The 23,914-nt window shown below is 41.7% G+C and overlaps 1 long non-coding RNA gene and 2 pseudogenes across 1 annotated transcript; 2 read left to right on the forward strand and 1 right to left on the reverse strand.

The window, feature by feature from the left end:
• Positions 1-7,605: 7,605 nt before the first annotated feature.
• Positions 7,606-15,586, forward strand: LOC115524193. The gene is made up of 3 exons (XR_003971972.2): positions 7,606-7,618; positions 10,560-10,564; positions 15,528-15,586. It is a non-coding gene; the product is annotated as an uncharacterized LOC115524193 (long non-coding RNA).
• A 72-nt stretch (positions 15,587-15,658) lies between these two features.
• On the reverse strand, positions 15,659-17,128 carry LOC115522966 (annotated as a pseudogene).
• Positions 17,129-19,610: 2,482 nt separating this feature from the next.
• Positions 19,611-22,495, forward strand: LOC115522967 (annotated as a pseudogene).
• The last annotated feature ends 1,419 nt before the right edge of the window (positions 22,496-23,914 follow it).

Below are 23,914 nucleotides of genomic sequence, written 5' to 3' on the forward strand. Positions count from 1 at the left end.
GGTGTAGGATTTTTATCTTCAGCTGTGTGACAACAGAGATGGAACTGGAGAATGCTATGCTAAGTGAAATAAGCCAGACACAGAAAGACAAATACTGTATGATCTCACTTATAGGTGGAATTTTTTAGAAGTTGAATGCACAGAGAGAGTAGAATGGTGGTTGACAGGAGCTGGGAGGTGGGGAAAATGGGAGATGTTGGCCAAGGGGTACACAATTTCAGTTGTAAGATGAGTAAGTTCTGGGGACCTAATGCACAGCATGGTGACTGTAGAACTAATATAGTTAATAATACTGTACTGTTATAGTTGAAATGTGCTAAGAGAGTAGATCTTCAGTGTTCTCACCAAAAACAGGTGAACAGGAAAAGTTAACTGTGTGAGGTAGGGATGGATGTGTTAATTAGCTTGATTGAGGTCATCACTTCACGATGTGTACACATATCAAATCATCATGTTTTATACGTTAAATATATGGGGAAATACATTCTTCTTTATTATTTGGGGAATAAATATGGGGAAAATAATGGGGAAATATGGGGAAATATGGGGAAAATTGGGGAAATAATGCGGAAAATATGGGGAAATATGGGGGGAAATAAATATGGGGAAAATATGGGGAAAATAAATCTCAGGGTTAGTTGACTGTTTTCTTTAATATTCCTGCTACATGTGTTTGGTGGGTTCCTTTGATATAAAAATCCAACTCTTTCTTTAGGGGAGGGGTTTTAAAAACTATTTAATGGATTATGGTTCTCCTCCCAAGTGAATTATTGCCCACTGGAACTCATTTAAGTGGCTGACTCTCTTAGATTTCTACCCATATTTCATATCCTAGTCTTAAAATGTCCATTTCCTGGTTTTCATTTTTTTTAGTGGTGCAAACACTGAGTTTGTTTTTGCTATTCAGCACCCCCAGTAAGGTTATTCTGATGTACGTTTCTTTTTTGACTTCCAAATATCTTCTTTATTTTTATAGTAGTTTGCCTCATGGATCTCAATTTTTCACAAGTATCAATGAATGCTATAGACTAAACGTGCATGTCACCCCACAATTCATATTTTGAAACCTAATACCCCCATGTGATTGTATTGCAGGTGGGGCCTTTTAGATCACGAGGGTGGAGCTCCGGTGAATGGGATTAACGTTCTTGTAAGAGAGACCCCAGAGAACTTCCTTGGCCTTTTTACCATGTGACAATTGGGCAAGAAGCCAGCTTTTTGTGAACCAGGGAGAGTGCCTTCCTTAGGCACTGAATCTGTGGGCACCCTGATCTTGAACTTCCCAAGAGTTGTGAGAAATAATTCCTGTTGCACTCAATCTACAGTACTTTTGTTATAGCAGCCTGAACAGGTTAAGAACAGACTAAAATCTCTTACAAAGTTCCCTCAAGTTTTTGTAGTTTTCCCAATGCCTTCATGGTTTTCCTTCTCTGATGATTCTCCAAGTGGGTTTACCTGTCCCATCGTACTAGACTAATGCACTATGGAACTGTGTAGTGACTCCCAAAGTTGTCTTTCCATTTAATCCACATTGTATCATATCTGGGTAAGATTAATCAGAGTGCGTAATAAACAGGGCTTTTTTGAGTTCCAGTTAGAAGTAGTTTTCTTCCCCATTTTAGTTTTATTTTGCGTACTTGCTTCTTGACATTTAAAAAAATACATTGTAACTTCATTGTTTAACTTTCACACGTAAGCTTATTAAGTTCAGACTTTACGTTTTGTGGGAATAGAGACAGTGGAGGCTGGTGTAAAAGGGTGATGCTTTTTTCCTACTGAAGAGTTGGCATATGAACAGTTTTAGTTGTGCTTTTATTTTTCCTATCCTTAGTATGTAATTCTACTGTTTTATCAATCAAGCAGTGAGACTGTGAGATTGTGATTTTTTTGGCAATATTTCTGTATTATTTTTTGTGATATTTCTGTAGTATTGAGTTTATAGGACTATAGGATGAGTCTCTCAGTCTGTATTCTTCTTTAACTGAGCCCTTCTGTGTAATTATCACCATCTGACTGCTATGGGAAATTTGAAAATGTCTTTGTTCTTACCTTCAGAACAGACAGTTTGATTAGAGGGCACAAAACAATAAAACAGAAAAAGTGTATGATTAGGACCGAATTGGAGATAAAAACAGAGATTAGAGATAAAAATATATAGATGTCCTGAGGAGAAAGAAACGAGTGCAGGATGAGATAGTCATCAAATTCTACATGAAACTTGGGTGGAGTCTTAATGGATGAGCATCATTTGAAAAGGCAGGGAAGTGAAGTCTGGCTTTCCAGATGAGAGAAACAACGAAGGAAATGGTGTTTGTGTGACAGTACAGATCCAGGCTTGATTATAGTATATGGTATATATAGATAGTATATATATATAGATTATAGTATATAGCATATAATATAGTATTATCTACATTAAAGTAGACCAAAGAGGCAAACATTAAAAGAGGAACTTCGCTGCAGATCCCATCGGCCTCAAAAAGATAAGAGGTTTTTCTTAAGAGGGGAGTTTGAAAAGACTGTGTGTAAAAAAGGAAGCAGGAAGTTCCCAGAAAATTTCTACATATCAAAATAGACTCGAGAAAAACGTATTACCTGAATAGCTATTAGAGAAATTTAATTATTATTTAAAACCTCCTCTCAAGGAAAACTCTAGTCGCTGAAGTCTTCAATGGTGAATTTGCACAAACATTTTTTTTTAAATTTTTTTTTTAACGTTTATTTATTTTTGGGACAGAGAGAGACAGAGCATGAACGGGGGAGGGTCAGAGAGAGGGAGACACAGAATCCGAAACAGGCTCCAGGCTCCGAGCCGTCAGCACAGAGCCCGACGCGGGGCTCGAACTCATGGACCGCGAGATCATGACCTGAGCCGAAGTCGGACGCTTAACCGACTGAGCCACCCAGGCGCCCCGCACAAACATTTAGAGAATAACACCAATCTTACACAAATGGTCTCAGAAACTAGAAGAAGAAAAAATAATCTAACAGTCATTATATGAGGAAAGCATAACCTTGATGCTAAAACTTGAAAAGGAAGGAAAATTCAGGTCAATCTTACTACAGAATCCACAAGCAAAAGTCCCAAACAAACACCGGCCAACCAAATTCAGCATTAAGTAGAAGATAATTTCATGATGGAATTAAATCAGCTCCAAGAATAACATTTGAAAATCAATAGAAGTTACCACAAGAACCAATAAAGCTGTGATTATCCCAGAGATGAAGAAAAATCTTTTGAGACATTTTATCATCCTTTTATTGTTTTATTATTATTATTTTTAATGTTTATTCATTTTTTTGATAGACAGAGCATGAGTGGGGGAGGGGCAGAGAGAGAGAGGGAGACACAGAATCCGAAGCAGGCTCCAGGCTCCCAGCTGTCAGTACAGAGCCCGATGCGGGGCTCAAGCTCACAACCGTGAGATCATAACCTGAGCTGGAGTCGGATGCTTAACCGACTGAGCCCCTTTATTATCCTTTTAAAATACACTTATCATGATGAACACTGAGTAGCGTGTGCAATTGTTGAATCACTGTATTATGCACCTGAAGCTAATATAACACTCTACCTTAACTGTACTGGGATTAAAATAAAAAGCTTAATACAATATTATCATCCATACAAAAGTATTCTTAGAAAATTGGGCATAGAGGAGAACTTCCTCAATCTGGTGAAACTTACCTTGAATAAAAAACAAAAGCTATAGCAAACATCTTACTCACTGGTGAAATGTTGAAAGATTTCACTCTGAAAGTGGGGAAAAAGGCAAAAATGTCCACTTTTATTCCTATTCAACATTGTACTGGAAGTCCTACCCAATGAAGAAAAGCCAGACATGGAAATAAAGGTATATTAATCGGAAAGAAAAATATACAACTCTGATAATATATAGATTATATCGGAGTATGTGTAAAATATCCAAAAGAACCTACAGGTATAGAAATGCAAAGGACCAAGAAGAGTAAAGCACTTTTTGAAATTCTCATTAAAAAATGTTTAATTCCAGGGTAATTAACATACAGTGATATATTAGCCTGAGGTGTAAAATATGGTGATGCAACAATTCCATACAGCACTCAGTGCTCATCAAGATAGGTGTACTCTTTAATCCCCTTTATCTATCTCACCCACCCCCGACTCCCCTCCCCTCTGGTAACCGTCACTTTGTTCTCTATAGTTAAGAGTCAGTTTCTTGGGGCGCCTGGGTGGTTCAGCTAGTTAAGTGTCCAACTGTTGACTTCAGCTCAGGTCATGGTCTCACAGTTTGAGAATGAGCCCCATGTCAGGCTCTGTGCTGACAGCACAGAGGCTGCTTGGGATTCTCTCTCTCTCCCTCTCTCGGTGCCTCTCTCTCTCTCAAAATAAATAAACACACATTTTTTAAAAAACAAAAGTTAAAAAAAAGTCTGTTTCTTGGTTTGTCTCTTTTGTTTCTCATGTTCATTTATTTTGTTTCTTACATTCCACATATGAGTGAAATCATGTAATATTTGTCTTTCTCTGACTAGCTTATTTTGCTTATCGTTACACTCTTTAGACCCATCTATGTTGTTGCAAATGGTAAGATCTCATTTTTTGATGGCTAAATAATATTCCATTGTGTATATTTACCACATCTTCTTTATCCATTCATCCATCAGTGGGCACTTGGTCAACTTCCATAATTTGGTTATGGTAAATAATGCTGCAATAAACATTGGGTTGCATATATCCTTTTGAATTTGTGTTTTCAAATTCTTTGGGTAAATACCCAGTAGTGCAACTACTGGATCATATTTTTAATTTTTTGAGGAACCACCATACTGTCTTCCACGGTGGCTGCACAAGTTTACATTTCCACCAACAGTGCACTAGGGTTCCCCTTTCTCCACGTCCTCGCTAACACCTGTCGTTTCTTATGTTTTTGATTTTAGCCATTCTGACAGGTGTGAAGTAATATCTCATTGTGGTTTTGATTTGCATTTTTCCCTAACGATGAGTGATGTTGAGCATTTTTTTATGTGTCTGTTGGCCATCTGGATCTCTTCTTTGGAGAAATATCTATTCATGTCTTCTGCCAATTTTCTATTGATTTTTTTTTTTTTTTTTTGGTGTGGAGTTGTATAAGTTCTGTATGTATTTTGGATACTAATGCTTTATCAGATGTGTCATTTGCAAGTATCTTCTCCCATTCAGTGGGTTGTCTAGTTTTGTTGACCATTTCCTTGCCTTGCAGAGCTCTTTATTTTGTAGTCCCAATAGTTTATTTTTGCTTTCTTGTTTTCCTTGCCTCAAGAGACATCTAGAAAAATGTTGTTACAGCCAATGTCAGAGACGTTACTGCCTGTGCTCTCTTCTAGGATTTTCATTGTTTCAGATCTCGCATTTAGGTCCTTAATCCATTTTGAGTTTGTGTATGGTGTAAGAAAGTGGTCCATTTTCATTCTTTTGCGTGTTGCTGCCCAGTTTTCCCAGCACCATTTGTTGAAGAGACTGTCTTTTTCACACTGTGTATTCTTGCCTCCTTTGTCAAAGAGTAATTGACCATATAATTGTGGGTTTATTTCTGGATTTCCTATCCTATTCCATTGATCTATGTGTCTATTTTTGTACCAGTACCATATTGTTTTGATTACCACAGCTTTGTAATATAAATTGAAATCTGGAATTGTGATATATCTCCACTTTTGTTTTGCCTTTTCAAGATTGTTTTGGCTATTCGGGTCTTTTGTGGTTCCATACAAATTTTGGAATTGTTTGTTCTAATTCTGTGATAAATGCTTTTGATATTTTTATAGGGATTGAATGAAATCTGTAGGTTGTTTTGGATGATATGGACATTTTAACAACATTTATTCTTTTAGCAAAGCACTCGTAAGAAGAATACTAACACTGAAGGCTTTGCTCTATTGGATAGTGAGTCATTATAGAACCAAGTAACTAAATACAAAAAAGAATGATTAAATACACCAAGATACAGGTAAATTATGGCATGTTGAGATGCTAAGTAACAGTTTTAAAAAACAAAATAGATTTTTACATAGTGACAGTGGGAGTTTTTGAAGACATATTATTACCTCTGAGAAAACTAAACAATTTGCAGGTTTCAGGATGATACACACAATATAGTATATTCATATCAAAACAAGACAGTACCATATACTTTTAGATATATGGTCATATATACATACACATAAGAAATAATTTCAGAAGTATCCATACCTAAAAATGGTGGTTGCCTATAGGGAGAGGGTTGAGTGCTGTTGGGAGAAGCTATAGGTATGATTTTGTATAACTAAAACAAACCAAAAAGAAGGGAGGGAGGGAGGAAGGGAAAAAGGGAGGATGGGAGGAAGAAAGGAAGGAAGGAAGGAAGGAAGGAAGGAAGGGAAGGAGGGAAGGATGGAGAGAGGACCAAGCTGAGAATTTTGAGTCAAGCCACTCAAGATCTTGATGGAGGTGGTCTAGAATGGCTTCATATGGAATATTTTCTAGACATTTTTTCCTACTTCCACTGTTCCGCTAAGTCTCAAGAATTAGTTCTTTCCTTCCTTCCCCACTAGAAGGAAGTTCCCACTAGAATACAAGCTCCATGAGGAGAGGGGTTTTGTCTAACTTTTTCACTGCCGTATCTCTAGTGTTAACATGATGTCTGGCACATAGTAGGCACCAAGCAAAAACTAGTTCGATGGGCACTGAATAGATGTACTTAATGCTACTCTCTCAATAGCTTATTCAATGTTGCATCCAAAGTGACCAAGATGGTTACCTGTATTTATTATGAATTATATAAATTTATATATCATATTAAATATGATACTAACTCAAAACAAGAATGATGTGTCACTTTTATATGGTATATTTGCCAAATGCTGACTATGTACCACACATTGCTGAGCCTGGGTGATAAGAAATATTCTTATCTTAAAGAGCAAGTGTGTGTGTGTGTGTGTGTGTGTGTGTGTGTGTGTGTGTGAAAGAGAATACAGGCCAGTAAATTATGTCACCACACTGCATAGTAAATACAATCACAGAGGTAAACACAGGTGCTGGGGTATAGAGGAAGGGCAGGTCAATCCGGAGGAGTTGGGGTGGGGTGTTAGGGAAAGCTTTCGAGGAGCTGAGAGAGCACAAGTGAGTTAGGAAGAACACATTTATCCAAAGAAACGGAGAAGCCTATACAAGTCTGGGAAGCAACTCATCAAAGGCAGGGACGTGCAAGGTCATGGATAGGACTACATGGTAAAAGGCAGGGATGCATTGAGAGATTAAACTGGATATGTATGGAAGAGCCATTCACAGGTGACCTTGAATTTCACTGAATATTATATAGCTATGTTTGTTCCCTTTCTCAATGCATACCTACTGCTGGCACGGTGCCCGTCAGATAGTAGGACCTCAGTAAATATCTGCCGAATGAGTAAATGAATCAAAGGATCTGGAATGTTACCTTGTAGCATCCCTTGCTCCAGGAGCCAGTTAGACTTTGAAATAGAGAAGTGACCTGATTAGATGGACATTTGAGAAGGAGCACTCTGGGAGCCACAGAGTGAAAGAAGGAAGACTTGGGTCAGTGAGGAGTGATCCCAGGGGTCAATTCGAGGACCCCGGAGGGAGGTGGGTCAGAAGGAAGGGGTGGATTTGAAAACTACTTGGCGACTGATTGGATGGGAGGGAAGAAGTAAGGGCACGCCTGGGAGGGTTGCCTTTCTGGCCTAAGACCTGGCTGTTTCATGGTACCACTCACAGGACGAGGGGCTGGGGCAGGTGCAACCCAAAGGGGGAGATACTGGGTTCACCTGGACTCCTGCATCTGAACTGCATTTGGAATTCCAGACTGGAATGTGGGCCTGGAGCCCAGCAGAAAGGTCTGGGCCGGGGGAAGATACAGATGCCAGCGGGGTCTGGGCCGTGGAGCCCAACCGCACAAGGAGAGAGCTCAGGGAGGGAGGTGCGGTCGTCCTGATGGCATGGGAAAGGAAGAAGCGGAGAGGTGCCCCAAAGCCTGCTAGATGCTAGCAGGTGGTGCTGGAACCAGAATTATGGTTTGAAGGAACCAAATTCAAACATACAAGGACCTTGCCATTGGACATAATTGAAACATGAAAGAATGTCCAGTAAGACTGTACATCGAAAGGATACAATCCAGGATGGCTTGAGGTGGGGGGAATGGGCTGAGGCAGGCAGCCTGGAACCAAGCAGGGAGCAGGTGCTGGAACTCTCTTTTTATATGATGCTCTAAGTGAGGTGGGGGCGAGGTGGCTTCCAGGAGCCATCGGGGTGGGGTGCATTCTGTCCTTCAGTAACTTTCCATGCCACCTGCCAGGTGATTAGAGCTTCTCCTTTAAATGTTACACCCCTAGGATTGTGGCCTTCACCTGTCCTTCTCCTGTAATTCACTGCTGTATAGCACTCGAGCAATCAGCTGCTCAGGGCGGTGCAGCTCTGGGGAGGCCTGGGAACACGACATCCGCACACGGGCAATTACACATCGACTTATTACTCACATTCTTTGGCACAGATTTTCACATAAATCAGGCGTTTCCAGTCATCCCCAGGTCCTCTTCCTAGAACCTCTGACCTCTCGCCCGAGCCCTGGGGAAGCCACGTTGCAGTTTCTGGGGTACTGAGAGCAGAGGGTCCTTGCTCTTTGGACCTCAGTTTCCCCTGCTTCCGATTCTAATCTGCTCCACACTGCCGGCACGCCCTTTGGAAAAAACAGCGGCAATAGACCTAAGGAGCCATAAATGATTCAAGGCGTCCTACTTTGGGATGCCAACCAAAGGAAGCATTCCTAACTGCAGAAAAATCCGATGCAGAAGGATTTCATCTTGGAATTAGCTATAAGAACGAAGAGCGAAAAAGTGTGAACCAGAATGTCCAAAAGGGGATGATTGAGTGGACAACAGCATTTCCTTGGGTAGAATATAATGTAACAGTGTTTAATACTAGTTACAAAGGTCAGTTAAGAACATGGAAATGAGGGGTGCCTGGGTGGCTCAGTCGGTTAAGCGTCCAACTTCGGCTCAGGTCATGACCTCGCAGTTTGTGGGTTCGAGCCCCACGTTGGGTTCTGTGCTGACAGCTCAGAGTCTGACCCTCCCCCATTTGTGCTCTGTCTCTCTGTCTATCAAAAATAAATAAAATGCAAAAAAAATAAATAAATAAAATAAAAAGAACATGGAAATGCTAACAATTACATACCAAGAAGAAAATAGAACACAGAAATATATATACAGCATGATTAAAACTATGTAAATAAAAACACACACATAGGAAGTTTAGAAACAAACCTCTAAAATGTCAACAGTGGCTGGGTTTGCACTGTGGGATTTGGGGAATTTTTGTTCCTGTTTCCCAAATTTTCTGTAATGAGATTTTATTGATCTTACAATGGGAAAATGCATATAATAAAAATAGCTTTTTAAAACCCTGACACCTAATTTGACAGCAACCTTGTTTCCTCAGGTTTTCAAGGACAAGACTGCCCTGGTCCTCCCTCTGCCCCTCTCTGTCCTCTGTGGCCTGGGCTCTATCTGCTGAGCTGGGGAAGTTCACGGAAGCAGGCTGGGGCTTTCTGGCAGGCCCTCCACTGGGAACCAGACCCTCTCCCTGCTCATTTCCACAGCCTGCCCTTGACACTGGTCATGAAGGCGTTGAGGTGGGCTCACAAGTGTAGGCGCTCAGCCTCCTGCGGGCCCCTCTGGCTGAGTGCCCCACCCTGGCATGCCAAGAGTGAACTTGCAGGCCGTGGGGAAATAACACCATCAAAGACAGGGGGAAATTGCCAGACAGCTGGCCCAGGGAGGCATATGAGCCATGACAGGGTGACCATCCTGAAAGAGTTCAGGGGCCAGTCTCTGGCACCTGCGAGGTCTTCCAACAAGAGCAGAGGGAGGAAAGGGAGGGGGTGGGGGGTGGCATACGGGACTTTGGCTGCAGGAACAGGACAGCCGGCATGGGTTATAGCTGACTCTCCACAGGATAGATTCGTAGGAAGAAAAACTCCAATGGTGTTGCAATATTATTGTTCTGCCCAGCTGTGGATCCAGGAGTAGAAAATGCCACGTTTTCCCACCCCACACTAGGATGGAAAGGCCAGCATCCTTATCCTAAGGTTCAAGCTGTCTTCAAATACTCCCTGGAATGTTTATGTTTCGGGATCCCTGGGGAGAATGAGGCTGAAAAGGCAAGGGGTGTGGAGGCAAAAATGGGAGACACCCATGTCCCAAATGGACCCCCTGGCCCCAGGTCTAAGGCTCCTCAAGCCCTCCAGCTCAGACCCTTTTCCCTCTATTCTCCCTCCCTAGGGACTCAACCTAGCCAAAGACTTCAGCTCCTACCCATACAGGGACTCATAGGTTGATATTCGCATTCCACCCTCTAGACAAAATCCTTACCTTGTCCTGCTAACAAATATTTGTTGGATACTCTCTATGTGTCAGCCGCTATACCAGGGGCCAGGATCCAAGAGCAATTTGACCACATCCCTGCTCTCGGGAGCTTGCATTCTGCTGATGGTTCAAAGGCACCTCAAACCCATCATGTGCCGAAGGTGACACTTAGAGACACTTAGAGAGTGTCTCACAGTTGCAGACACTTTATGTGTACAGGCACACCTTGTAGGTATCGTGGTTTCGGTTCCAGACCATCAAAATAAAGTGAATATTGCAATAAAGCAAGTCAATGGATTTTTTGGTTTTCCAGTGCACACAAAAGTTATGTTTATACTACACTGGGGTCTCTTAAGTAAGCAATAGCATTGTGTCTTAAAAAAAACGATGTATATACCTTCCTTAAAAATACTTTCATTTAGAAAATGCTAACCATCATTTTAGGTTTCAGCAAGATGTAATCAGCGAGCCCATCACCGTAACAAATACCATGAGAAAGTTGGAAATATGGTGAGATTACCAAAATGTGACACAGAGACAGGAAGTGAGCAATTGCCATTGGAAAAATGGTGCCAATAGACTAGCTCGATGCCAGGTTGCCACAAACCTTCAATTTGTAAGAAACGCAATATGTGCAGAGCACAATAAAGTGAAGCACAATAAAATGAGATACGCCTGTATAAATATGTTTTATCTTCACAACAGCCCTGTGACCTAAAGCTATTACTTTCCTCGTTTTCAGACATGAAAACCGATAGAGAGGTTAAGGGACTCGCCTGATGTTGTGATGCTGCTGAGTGTGGGGCTGGGCTGGGGCTTGGCAGCCTGATTCTCAGCGCCCCACTCTCACTCCAAACATCCTGGCTTTTGCCCCAAACAAGAATTGTGACTTCCCTTTCACGCTGTCTCCCTAAATGCCATCAGTATCTATCCAACGACATAAAACAAAAGCCCAGGCATGCTGTTGACCCCCTCCTCACGCTCACCCTCCACATCCATCCGATCACCAAGCCTTGCCGATTACACTTTTGAAGTTGTTCTTCCAGAGGCAGAAAGGTCACCATAGTGCTTTTGGTCACCATTGCATCCCCAGTCCTCAGCACATGTAATGACCACTCCGCAGTGAGTGAATCAATGAACTCACACTCATGTTGGCCTGGGGGGATGCAATCCTCTACCTCTGGATGCATCTCTTTGGTCTGGATGGAGAATGAGCATTCCAGAAGCAAGTCATGACTGAGATGGAATAGCTTGTTAGGTTTGGTAGATGGAAGCCAAAGCAGTTGATTTAGATAAACAAATAAACAAGCAAAGACATAAATGCAAAGATTCCAGCACCTGAGGTGGAGAGCACATTCACACAACCTGCTTCTGTTTCCTGTCTCTGCCATCAGAATACATGGCAAACTAGTTATTGAATACTTCCCACATGGTAGATTTCCCCATGTTTTCCACATACATCATGAAATCCTTGCCACAACCCTATGCCTCAGGTATGCTTATGTTACAGATTATGTTACAGAAACTAAGGCTCTGAGCATTCAGTTACTTGGTCAAGGTCACACAGCCATGAAGCAGCAGGACCTGGGTTTGGATCCAGGCAGTCTGGCTTGGGCTCCATATCCTTAGCCACCAAACTCTACTCCCCCCAAGCAGCCATCTTTGGTGAGACCTGCCCTGTCTGCAGCTTCCGAGGACGGCTCTTTCCTGAGGACGAAGTGTTTGCATTTCATGGCTAACTGTTGTGGATTCAAGATGGGTTTCATATGAAAGATGAGTGTCGGTGTTGTTGGTCACTTGAACTCAGCGTGTTTGTCCTCAGGACATTCCGGCTATGGGCTAGCCATCTTCCAAGTGGGCACAGAGAACCAGAGAGCACTTGTGTCCAGAGAGACGAGATGGGGTGGGGAGAAGGGGGAGGCAGGGTCAGATGGTTCATGAGCAGAGCAGAGACAGATACCTGTAGTCCCAGAGAAACCAAAAATGTCACATCTTGCTCCTCAGGAGCCCCAGATCCTATCCCAGAATCTAGGATATAGTCTGGAATCCTGCAATAAATCCCTGTTTTTGCCTGTTCAGTGCCATGATTACAAAATGGTGGTCAATGAGATAGGCAAAAATATAAAATATCGAGTATTGCAGAAAGCATTCAAATAACCCTAATCTTACAGCTGCAATCTGCCATGTGTATGTATGGGTGTGAGTCTGTATGGGGTATGTCTACTCAAATCAAGTGATAAGAAGTTGAAAGAAGATGCAATTAAAATAGGTTGAAGGAGAAACTTGAAAGCCACCCAGAAAACACAGAAGACCGTGTTATGAAATTAGATTCTGGGTTAAAGGTGTGGGCACTGAGCTTCCTTTTGACAGGACAAAATCAAACTCCAGTATCCCAACTGGTATATACAGCTTCTCAGGTAGAGTCGTTCTGGACGTACCAAGCACCCACATCCAGGTCCTGCCTTCACTTCTCTACCAAGAACTTGAATCCGTAACTACTTCAAAATCCTGAATCTTCCACTACTAGAGTCAGATGGCCTACGGCAGCAAATCTTCTTCTCTTGGTTGGGCAAGTAAATTTGTAACCTGAAGAAAATGCACAGATCAGTATAGATGGTGAGCTGAACTAGAACCAGAGTATTGCTACATTTTCTGTTTTAACATCTTGGAATTTGGAATGCATTCTGCAACCTGTGGCATCAATTATAAATGGTGATATTATTACAAATCGAAGACATCTTAGATCCCATGAAATATGGCGTCCCTTTCATGGCAACAGCAGAAACAAGTGTTTAATCATCATTATAATCTATGTGTTACTGAAAGAACTTGAAACATTGAAGAAAATCTAACATATGAGAAAACCAAGCTTTTGGACTTGCAATTTGAATTTGAAACGTTTAAGAAATTATAACTAATTGAGTTTATAGGAAGTCTTTGAATGTTGTATTATTGGGGAACAATCTAACCCCAAAGTACAATTGCTCAGAGATGATAGAAGTTTGTTCACTCTCATGTAACAGTCAAGCAGTAAGGGGTCCGAAGCTGTAAGCCAAGCAGCTTTGCTGTGTGAGGTCTGGGGAATGGATTCCTTTTCTCCTTTGGCTCTGCCATTGCCTGTGTTATCTTCATCAGCATGGTTGATGTTTGCTCACCACCGCATCCCAGGGAAGTGGGAAAGAGGTGGGTCCACAGCAAGTGTCTTAAGGGAGATGATCTAGTTGTAGCATATATCATATCTACTTGCATCCCATTGGTCCAAACTTAGTCACATGACCACGGCTGTCTGCAAATATAGTCTATTGTTGGGTGGACATATGTCCAGCTAAAGCTCAGAGGTTTTTTTTGTTTTTTTTTTGTTGTTGTTTTTTTAATTTTTTTTCAACGTTTTTTATTTATTTTTGGGACAGAGAGAGACAGAGCATGAACGGGGGAGGGGCAGAGAGAGAGGGAGACACAGAATCGGAAACAGGCTCCAGGTTCCGAGCCATCAGCCCAGAGCCTGACGCGGGGCTCGAACTCACGGACCGCGAGATCGTGACCTGGCTGATGTCGGACGCTCAACCGACTGCGCCACGCAGGCGCCCCTCAGAGGTTTTAACTAAAGGCAAAGAGGGGAGCATTAATACTAGAAAACATTTGATAGTCATCCCCCGTGAATCTTAAGAAACTCCATTCACTAGGTTTATGAAATTTTAATAATTACTTAAAGGCCTAGAAAAATTTTGCTTGTCAGTTTTATAAGTTTGCCACATCAGATGTTTGAAGTGTTTTAGAAAACCTTATATTTTAATTTTAAATGCACTTAAAATGTTTCAGAGAATTAAATCATAAGCTTATAAGTAGGGTTAATTACTTAGGACAACTTACTACTTAAATTTAGTTAATTCAACATTAATCAGAGAAAAAATGAAAGTGATTAATATTATTTCTATATAAAAATTACTAGACATAAATAAGGGTAGGAGTTGTGAATTAAACATAAAGCCTTTGGAAGAACCTAGGTTTTAAAAGGTTACAACTTTTCAGGTTGGCCTCTTTTACTTAGTAATATGCACTCAAATTTCTTTCATGTCTTTTCATGCCTTGATAGCTCATTTCTTTTCATTGCTGAATAATATTCCAGTCTTTGGATATACTATACTTTCTTTATCCACTCACCTGCTGAAGAACATCTTGGTTGTGTCCAAGGTTTGGCCATTATGAGTAAAACTGCTACGAACACCCACATGCAGGTATATGTGTGTGGACATAAGTCTTTAACTCCTTTGGGTAAATACCAAAGAGCATGATTGCTGGATCATACAGTACGAGTATGTTGAGTTGTGTAAGAAATTGCCAAACTGTCCTTCAAAATGACTGTACCATTTTGCATTCCTATAGCACTAAATGAGAGTTCCGGTTGTTCTAAATCCTCACCAGCATTGTGTGCTGTCAGTGTTCTGGATTTTGACCATTCTAATAAATGTGTAGCATTACCTCATTGTTGTTTCAATTTGCATTTCCTTGATGATGTATGATGTGGAAAATCTTTTCATATGCTTATTTGCCATGTGTATATCTTCTTTGGTGAGGTATCTGTTAAAATCTTTACCCTCACCCACCCTCCCTTTTTTTTTTGGTATCACCAAGTTTACCCAATATTGATAGAATACAAATTATATGAGACACACTGATTTTAGTATTACAGAATTTAACCTTTTTATAAGCTATCTTATACTGTTACTCTTCGCTTATCTGTTCTAAGCTATGATATGTTGCACCAACAGATCCCCTTTCCCCATAGCTTTTTACTATGTTCTTAAATAGATGACTTCTCTCCCTCAGACAAGGTGAAAAAAATTCCCATCCAGAAAAAAATGTTAACCCAAATTCTGAGTCTTGACATAAGATAACACCAGAAATAGGTTATGGGCAACTCATAATCTTTTACCTGAATAGTACTACATGAAGTTACAGTGTTGACCAAAAGAAGACACAGTTTTCTCATTAAACCTTTGTTTTAATGGGTCTTGAAATTCAGTGACAGATTTTTGATCAAGTTGTTTCCATTAAAAAGTACTCATTAAAAAAAAAAACTAATAACTGAAACCTGCCACATTTACACACAAAACAAATGGTCCGCAGAACATTTTCCTTTCCTTCTGAAGGTTTTACGATGCATTGTTATCATTAACCAGTCTTTTACTATTAAAATTAAATGGCTAATTGACATAAAGGGTTCTGAGACCATTCTTTCACCACTGATTAAGACTGGGGTGGCAGGTATTGAGAATAATATTCATTCAGGCCTCTGAGCTTTCTGGGCAGACGTGGTGACCTTGCCAGTTCCAGCTGCCTTCTTGTCCACTGCTTTGATGACACCCACAGCAACCGTCTGTCTCCTGTCAGGAACAGCAAAATGGCCCCAAAGAGGCTAACCAGAGAAGCTCCCAACACACTAGGCTTGCCAGCAACCATATCAACGATGCCAGCATCACCAGATTTCAAGGACATGGAACCATCTTCCAGCCTTTTTCCAGAACAACGATCAATCTTCTCCTTCAGCACAGCAAACTTGTAGGCAACGTGAGCCGTGTGACCATCCAGCACAGGTGCGTATCCAGAAATGATTTGGCCTGGATGGTTCAGGATAATCACCTGAGCTGTGAAGACAGCTGCTTCCATTGGTGGGTCATTTTTACTGACTCCAGCCACATTGCCATGACAAACGTCTCTGGCAGATACGTTCTGGGCGTTGAAACCCACATGTTCCCAGGAAGAGCCTCACTCAAAGCTTCGTGGTACATTTCAACAGGCTTTACTTCAGCTGTAGCATTGATTGGATCCAAGGTGACCACCATGCCGGGTTTAAGAGCACCAGTTTCCACTTGGCCCACATGGACAGTACCAATACCACCAATTTTGTATATATCCTAGAGAGGCAGATGCAAGGGCTTGTCAGATGAATTGATGGCAGAATGCAATCCAGAACTTCAAGCAGTGTGGTTCCATTGGCAGTGTCATCTTTACAGGTGACTTACCATCCCTTGAACCAAGGCATGTTAGCACATGACTCCAGCACATTGTCACCATTCCAACCAGAAGCTGACACAAATGCTACTGTGTTGGGTTTGTAGCCAATTAAAAAAAAATTTTTTTTAACATCTATTTATTTTTGAGAGACAGAGCATGGGTGGGGGAAGGACAGAGAGAGAGAAGGAGACACAGAATCTGAGGCAGGCTCTGAGCAAGCTGTCAGCACAGAGCCTGATGCGGGGCTTGAACCCACAAACTGTGAGATCGTGACCTGAGCAGAAGTCGGACGCTCAACCAACTGAGCCGCCTGGGTGCCCCCGCCAGTTATATTAATGTAGGTGCTGACTTCCTTAATGATTTCCTCGTATCTCTTCTGGCTATAGGGTGGCTCAGCGGAATCCACTTCTCTGACATCAACAATTAGTTGTTTCACACCTATGTGTAAGCCAGAAGGGCATACTCACGGGTTTGCCCTTTCTTGGAGACACCTGCTTCAAATTCACCAACACCAGCAGCAACAATCAGGACAGCACAGTCAGCCTGAGATGTGCCTATAATCACATTTTTTATACATGTATTTTATAAAGTCTCTGTGTGCTGAGACATCAGTGATGCACACATAATACTTGCTGGTCTCGAATTTCCACAAGGAGCTATGAACGGTGATACAACGTTCATGTTCAGCTTTCAGTTTCTCCAAGACCCAGGCATACGTGAAGGAGCCCTTTCCCATCTCAGCAGGCTCCATCTCAAACTTTTCGAGAGTTCTTTTGTCAGTCCCACCACATTTGTAGATCAGATGACTGGCAGTGGCAGCCTTAAATCCACGTGTCCAATGACAATGACGTTGATATGAGTCTTTTCCTTTCCCACTTTGGTTCAGGTTTAGTGGTGGTTTTCACGACACCTGTGTTCTTGCGAAAAAGATTTTGGCCTATTTTTAAATCAGGTTGTTCTTTCTTTCATGGATGGTGCTTTTCGGGTTGTAACTACAAAGGCTACATCCTGTGTTATTCCACTTATATTACATTCTGGAAAAGGCAAAATCATGAACGTAGTTAAAAGACCAATGATTGCCAAAACTTAGCGAGGACAGAAGGATGAATAAGTAGAGAACAAAAGATGTTTAGGGAAGTGAAAGTACTCTGTACGATACTGTGACAGGTAATACCTATCATTACACATTTGTCCAAACCCACAGAATATACAACCCCAGGAGTGAACTATATCCATGAAAACTACGGACTTGGGGTGATGATGTGTCAATGTGGGTTCATCAACGGTAACAAACGTACTACTCTGGTGTGGGACTTTGATAATGGGGGAGGCCATGCAAATGTGGGGGTAGGAGGGTTTATGGGCAACCTCACTACCTTCTGCTTAATTTTGCTGTGAACCTGAAACTACTCTAAAAAAATAAAGTATTTTAAAAAATAATACAACTTTGACAACTTGAGTAATACTTAAAACAAGTAACTAGAGGTGACCCTCCGTACATCAAAGCCTTCTTCAGGTATTAAATATATCGAGTGATACGCTTAAGAGCTTTTGGATGGGTTTCGGTTACAACCAAAACAGTCTCGAGGCAGACATAGTTTCTCCCCCAGCCGCATTGCATCATGCTGCTAACTTGAGTGTCACCGACCTCATAGCTACATTTTTAAACTTCATTTCGCTCATGACAATCCTCCACGTATGAATGGGTGGAGGATATGCCTGTTGAGATGCCTGTCTAGCCTTCCCTTCGCTGGAAACTATTTTTCCCTGCCTGTAACCCTCTAAACCTACAGGGCTCAGAGGTAGCTGCTGGCTGTCATAAAGATAAGATTTGACCTATTCTTTTTTAAAAAAATTAAAAAAAAATATTTTAGAGAGAGCAGGGGAGAGGGGCAGAGAGAGAGAGAGATAGAGAGAATTACAAGCAGGTTCCATTCTCAGTGCAGGGCCCCAGGCAGGGCTTGATCCCACAACCCGGGCATCATGACCTGAGCCTAATTCAAGAGCCGGACGCCTAACTCACTGAGCTACTTAGGAGCCTCTTGGCCTACTCTTTAGACCTGGCTGATTGGCCCAAGGTGGACCACTAACCCAACCAAGGCTAATAAACATGGCAATTGAAGGAGAGCCTCAGATATCTCTGGGTGGGTTGAGGGATTACATGTAGACCAAGAAGCTAGGAATAGTCATTGTCTACTGTGCAGACTGGAGAGCGGAGAAAAAGGGTCTTTTAAGACAAAGAAGAATAAAGCTTCTGGGCAGAAGGACAGAAATAAAAGATGGAGAGCATTTTAATTATAGTTTGTTCCAGAGGCCCAGTCAGCTGCACATTGCCTTGAGTACTGTGATACATCTGGTGCGCTTATAATAATTCATCCCTCCTTTCTAAACAAACTACAGTCAGTTTGTATTACTTGTAACCAAAAGAATACTATCTAATATGTGTGAACACATATTAAACTCATTGTGTGAAGCAAATTTGTGGGTTTTGTTTTCAAAAGAAATAGCTGTTTGATTGTCTCAGTTGGAGGAACTTTACAGTGTAGACCTGACCTTTGGGTTATAAGTACAGGGACTAGTCCAAAGCATGTGTGCTGGTAAACCCATGAATTCAATTTACCTAAAGCTCAATTCTTAGCATAACTCTAGCCTGATAGCCACTTGCAAAATACCCAACACTGAATATAAGAAAGTTACAGCCAATAAGCTACTTGTGACTTGTGTAGCATCTCCTTATACTTGGGAGTGTTTTATTGGAAGATATCTAAATTGCATTGTATGGTCTATGGTAGAAACTGCTAGTTTACCATCCTCTTTCAGCTAAACCTACATTTCCCAGCCCTTCTTAGAAGGCAAGGCAGGGGCGCCTGGGTGGCTCAGTCGGTTGGGCGGCCGACTTCAGCTCAGGTCATGATCTCATGGTCTGAGTTTGAGCCCCGCGTCGGGCTCTGTGCTGACAGCTCAGAGCCTGGAGCCCGTTTCAGACTCTGTGTCTCCCTCTCTCTGACCCTCCCCTGTTCATGCTCTGTCTCTCCCTGTCTCAGAAATAAATAAAATGTTTAAAAAAAATTTTTTTTAAAAAGAAGGCAAGGCAAAGCTCTAGGATTAAGTTCCAACTCATGGAAGATAAGTAGAGGTGATAGCTTCCGGAACATTCCTTAAAAGGAATGCCACAAGACTTTTATTCTCCCTTTCTTTCCTGTTTCTGGAATGTGAACATGGTGCTAGATGCAGGAATGGCCATGCTAGACCGCAAGATGAAGCCATGTGTTATAAATGAATATAAATGGGTATAAATGGATAGTAACAAGCTGGAAAAAGCCTGGATCCCCAGCCCTACTTAAATTTAGATCTTTCCATGTAATAAACCATCTTATATAAGTCAATGTTACTTTGATATTTATTTCAGTAGTTGAACCAATACCCCAACTATAACATAGCCTTTGCATGGAAAACCAAAAACGAATGACTGTTTCCTACAACAGTCATTGTAGCCATCATTCAACAAATGTTTATCAAGTCACCAAGGTCTGAATGTGAACAGCTGAGCACCCTTGGAAAAACTGTTCAGGCTGGTGAAGCAATCCAGCCCATGTGAGTTGATGCGTGCCCAATGGAACACAGGGCATACAGCCCAGGGAAAGAAAGGTTCAGGATAGGCCAGAGAGCTGTCTTCGGACATAAGAAGAATTCATGTGAAAGAGGGGATAGACTTGTTCTGTATGGACCTAAGGGGGTGAACTAAGGCCAACAGGTTTATGCAGGGCCTGAAGTGCTAAGATGTAAAGAGTTCTACGTTGACCCAGTTGTTGGCTTCAAGTAACATAAACAGACTCTACAGTCTTAGGCAAAAATGAAATTTATAGGAATAATATTTGGGGGAATCTCAGAATTGACCAGAGACTAGAGAACTGGTTAGGAACCAAGAGAACTTTGGAGTGCTGGTTAGCAAGAAGTATAACCACAGCCATTGAGAAGGAAGCGTCTGGTGAGCATGACGAGTGACCTCTAACTGTTCCTCATGTCACTGAGTCATTTACTCAGGACTCAAAATCATGAGAGAGAGTCTGATGGTTGTACATGGATCATTTTCCGTTTGCTGGCTGAACTTGGTGGAATAGGGGAAAATCTGTCCCTGTTGACCCTGGCATGGAAGTTAGGCACCACCTCCAAGAGGAACCCAGATACGATCGAACAAATATCTGGTGCTACCTTTTGACGCTTTCAAAGCCGATGAATCTGTGACCAGTGTCTCAGGATTGGGAGGGACTAGTCCATTCAGACAAGTTATCTCCTTTCCACCTTCCTCGTATATGCTCATACGCTCTTTGCTGAATGATTCTGACAACGAAAAGCTCTCTTCCTTCTTGTTGTTAAGATGAAATATAGGCTGAGAGTTTAGACTCTCTACCTGGTACTCAAGACCCTCCAACTCTGGTCTCACTTTTGTAGAGCTAAGTCCTGTGAGTCTTCTACAGACACCTTTCCTCCCGTCAGACTTATTCACTCAATGTCACCATTTTCTGACCCCACCAAAACATCTTGTGTTTATTCTCTTTTCTCCTCCCATCTATCTAAATGTTATCCATTCTTCACATTCCGGCTCAAATCCCACATCCTACATGAAACATTCCCAAGCCATCCCAGCCCGAAGTCATGTGTCTTTGGAAATTTTTGCCTCGACTGTTCATTAGGCAGTTAATCACTCCCCTTTTAGATGTTTTCTACTTCTTAGAATTGACACTTAAACCCCGTTAGACAATTTAGTTTTAAACATACTTATAGCTTCTCTCTCTGCGTAGATTACAATTTCTTAAAGACATGGAGTATTTCTTATCCGTCTTTGCATGTGCTGTAAAACTGAAAATTCTTTCCATATGGACCTATTTTTTTTTTTCTTAATTGACGGGAATACCAGAGGTGAGTGTGGTCTTCACCTCTTATTCAGGAATTTGGGGAAGGGGAAGCAGGGTAAGAAGAGAGTAGAGATATATCAGAACAATGACCTAGAATGGCTTTCCTGAGTATAATAATGATGTGAATGATTTAGATTTTTGTAGGTTTTTTGAGGTTTAATTGATACATAATAAATCACACATATTTGAAGTATATAATTTGGTAAGTTTTGACCTAGGTATACATGCACGATAATATTGCTCTAATCAAGATAATAAAAATATCCATCATCCCTAAACATTTCCTCATTCACCTTTATAATCCCTCTTCTTCACTTCTGCCTCAAGCGGCCACTGATTTGTTTTGTGCCACTGTAGTTTGAATTTTCTAGAATGTTATATAAAAGGAATCACTTGGTATGGGTTCTTTTGCAGGGGAGGGGTCTGGCTTCTTTCATTTGGCCTAACTGAGGTTCGTCACATGTTGCTGAACGTGTGACTAGCTCTCTTCTTTTTACTGCTGAGTTGTATGAAAAGATGGCTGCGTTCAGGCTAGTCGAGCAAAGGTTGGCGTGAACCCCGGCGTGCCAAGGAGGGTTGTGAGCAGAGCATAGGGCTCAAGCTGAAATGTCATGAACCAGATGATACTGTCAAGGAAGACTTAATTTTCAGTATCATAACCAGAAAAATTAACCACCTCCCAGAAGCAGAAAGGAATCTATTTGAACATGGATCAGTATATATTGCACTTAATGCTGCTCTCTATTGTCTAATAGCAAATAGTCTTTTTTGACGCATCTTAAATGTGATACAGGCTCACACAGCTGCTGGCTTACCAATGGCAGTGATCCCATTTTTGACTGCGCATGCACCTTACAAAGGTTTTGTAAATCTACCTTTGAATACAGGTGATTTGAATTGTGAAACCTGTACCATAACACAGGGTGGACTGGTTGGTCTTGTTTTTGGTGGTCTATACCCTGTTTTCTTGGCTATACCTGTGAATGGTGGCCAGTTATGAGTCAGCCTTGCTACCAGAAAAAGGAAACATCTTAACTTGCTGGACTAGAATTTCTAAGCCTGCCTTTAGAAAGATGTTATTTCCCATTTTGCTCCAGACCGTGTTTGCAGCATACCTTGGATCTAGACAATATAAATTAGTTATAAAGGCTCTTCAGGTACCTGAACCTGGCCTAGAAATTCAGTGATTGTTAAACAACTTTTTTTTTTTTTTCAATGTTTATTTATTTTGGGGACAGAGAGAGACAGCGCATGAACGGGGGAGGGGCAGAGTGAGAGGGAGACACAGAATCGGAAACAGGCTCCAGGCTCCGAGCCATCAGCCCGGAGCCTGACGCGGGGCTCGAACTCACGGACCGCGAGATCGTGACCTGGCTGAAGTCGGACGCTTAACCGACTGCGCCACCCAGGCGCCCCATACACAAAAATAAAATTGTAATGTATGGATAAATGTCTAATGTATGAATAGAAAAAAAAGAAATGAGGATGATAACAGTACTCACCCATGGAAGTTTATATATATATATATATATATATATGCCAACTTATATAAAAGTTGGCTTTTATATAATTTCCCACATAAACTAATCATAATTAGTTAGGTATTACTTAATCCACTTAACAGATAAAGAACCTAAGACATAAAGAGATGAAAATGCCTTGGCCAGGGGGTGCCTGGGTAGCTCAGTAGGTTAAGCACCCAACTCTTGATTTCAGCTCAGATCCCGCTCCCAGGGTTTGTGGGGTTCGAGCCCTGCCTGCATCAGACTCCGCATGGACAGTGTGAGTCTGTTTGGGATTCTCTCTCTGCCCCTCCCCCACTCGTGAGCGTGTGAGCATGCTCTCTTTCTCTCAAAATAAGTAAACTTAAAAAACGAGTTTCAAAAAGAAAATAACTTGGCCGGTGCCCTGTAAAGATAAAGGTTACACTTAGGTCTTCTGACTCTCAACCCATGGAAGCTCCAGTCTTTTTATAATGTAAACTCAGAAGGCAGATCCTATCACTTCCGCTGTATACAATTCCTTAGGGTTTTTAAATGTGGATCACAGTCAAGGACAGGGAATTATATAAAGTGTAATACCAGTAGGCAGAGATCATAGGAGACCATCCTAAAGGCCACTTACCATAGGCCCCTTCTCTTTGCCACGTGGCAGTGACACAAGTCTGGTAGGTTGGGGTTGTGATCAGAAGCTTCTGAAATATGGAATGAGGTGCCAAAGAGAGTGTTCCCAAGCCAATGACCTAATGGGAGACTTTGCCCTTCCCTCATGGAGAGAAAGTGAGATCTTAGTTCCTTTGTCCGTCATTGCACACTGGCAGCACCTTTTATTTTATTTTATTTTTTTTATTTTTATTTAAAAAAAAAATTTTTTTTAACATTTATTTTTGAGACAGAGAGAGACAGAGCATGAACGGGGGAGGGTCAGAGAGAGGGAGACACAGAATCTGAAACAGGCTCCAGCTCCGAGCTGTCAGCACAGAGCCCGACACGGGGCTCGAACTCACGGACCGTGAGATCATGACCTGAGCTGAAGTCGGCCGCTTAACTGACTGAGCCACCCAGGCGCCCCTGGCAGCACCTTTTAAGTAGAAAGCACAGTCTGTG

Source organism: Lynx canadensis, chromosome C2 (assembly GCF_007474595.2).
Source record: "Lynx canadensis isolate LIC74 chromosome C2, mLynCan4.pri.v2, whole genome shotgun sequence".
In the NCBI taxonomy this organism is placed as follows: domain Eukaryota; kingdom Metazoa; phylum Chordata; class Mammalia; order Carnivora; family Felidae; genus Lynx; species Lynx canadensis.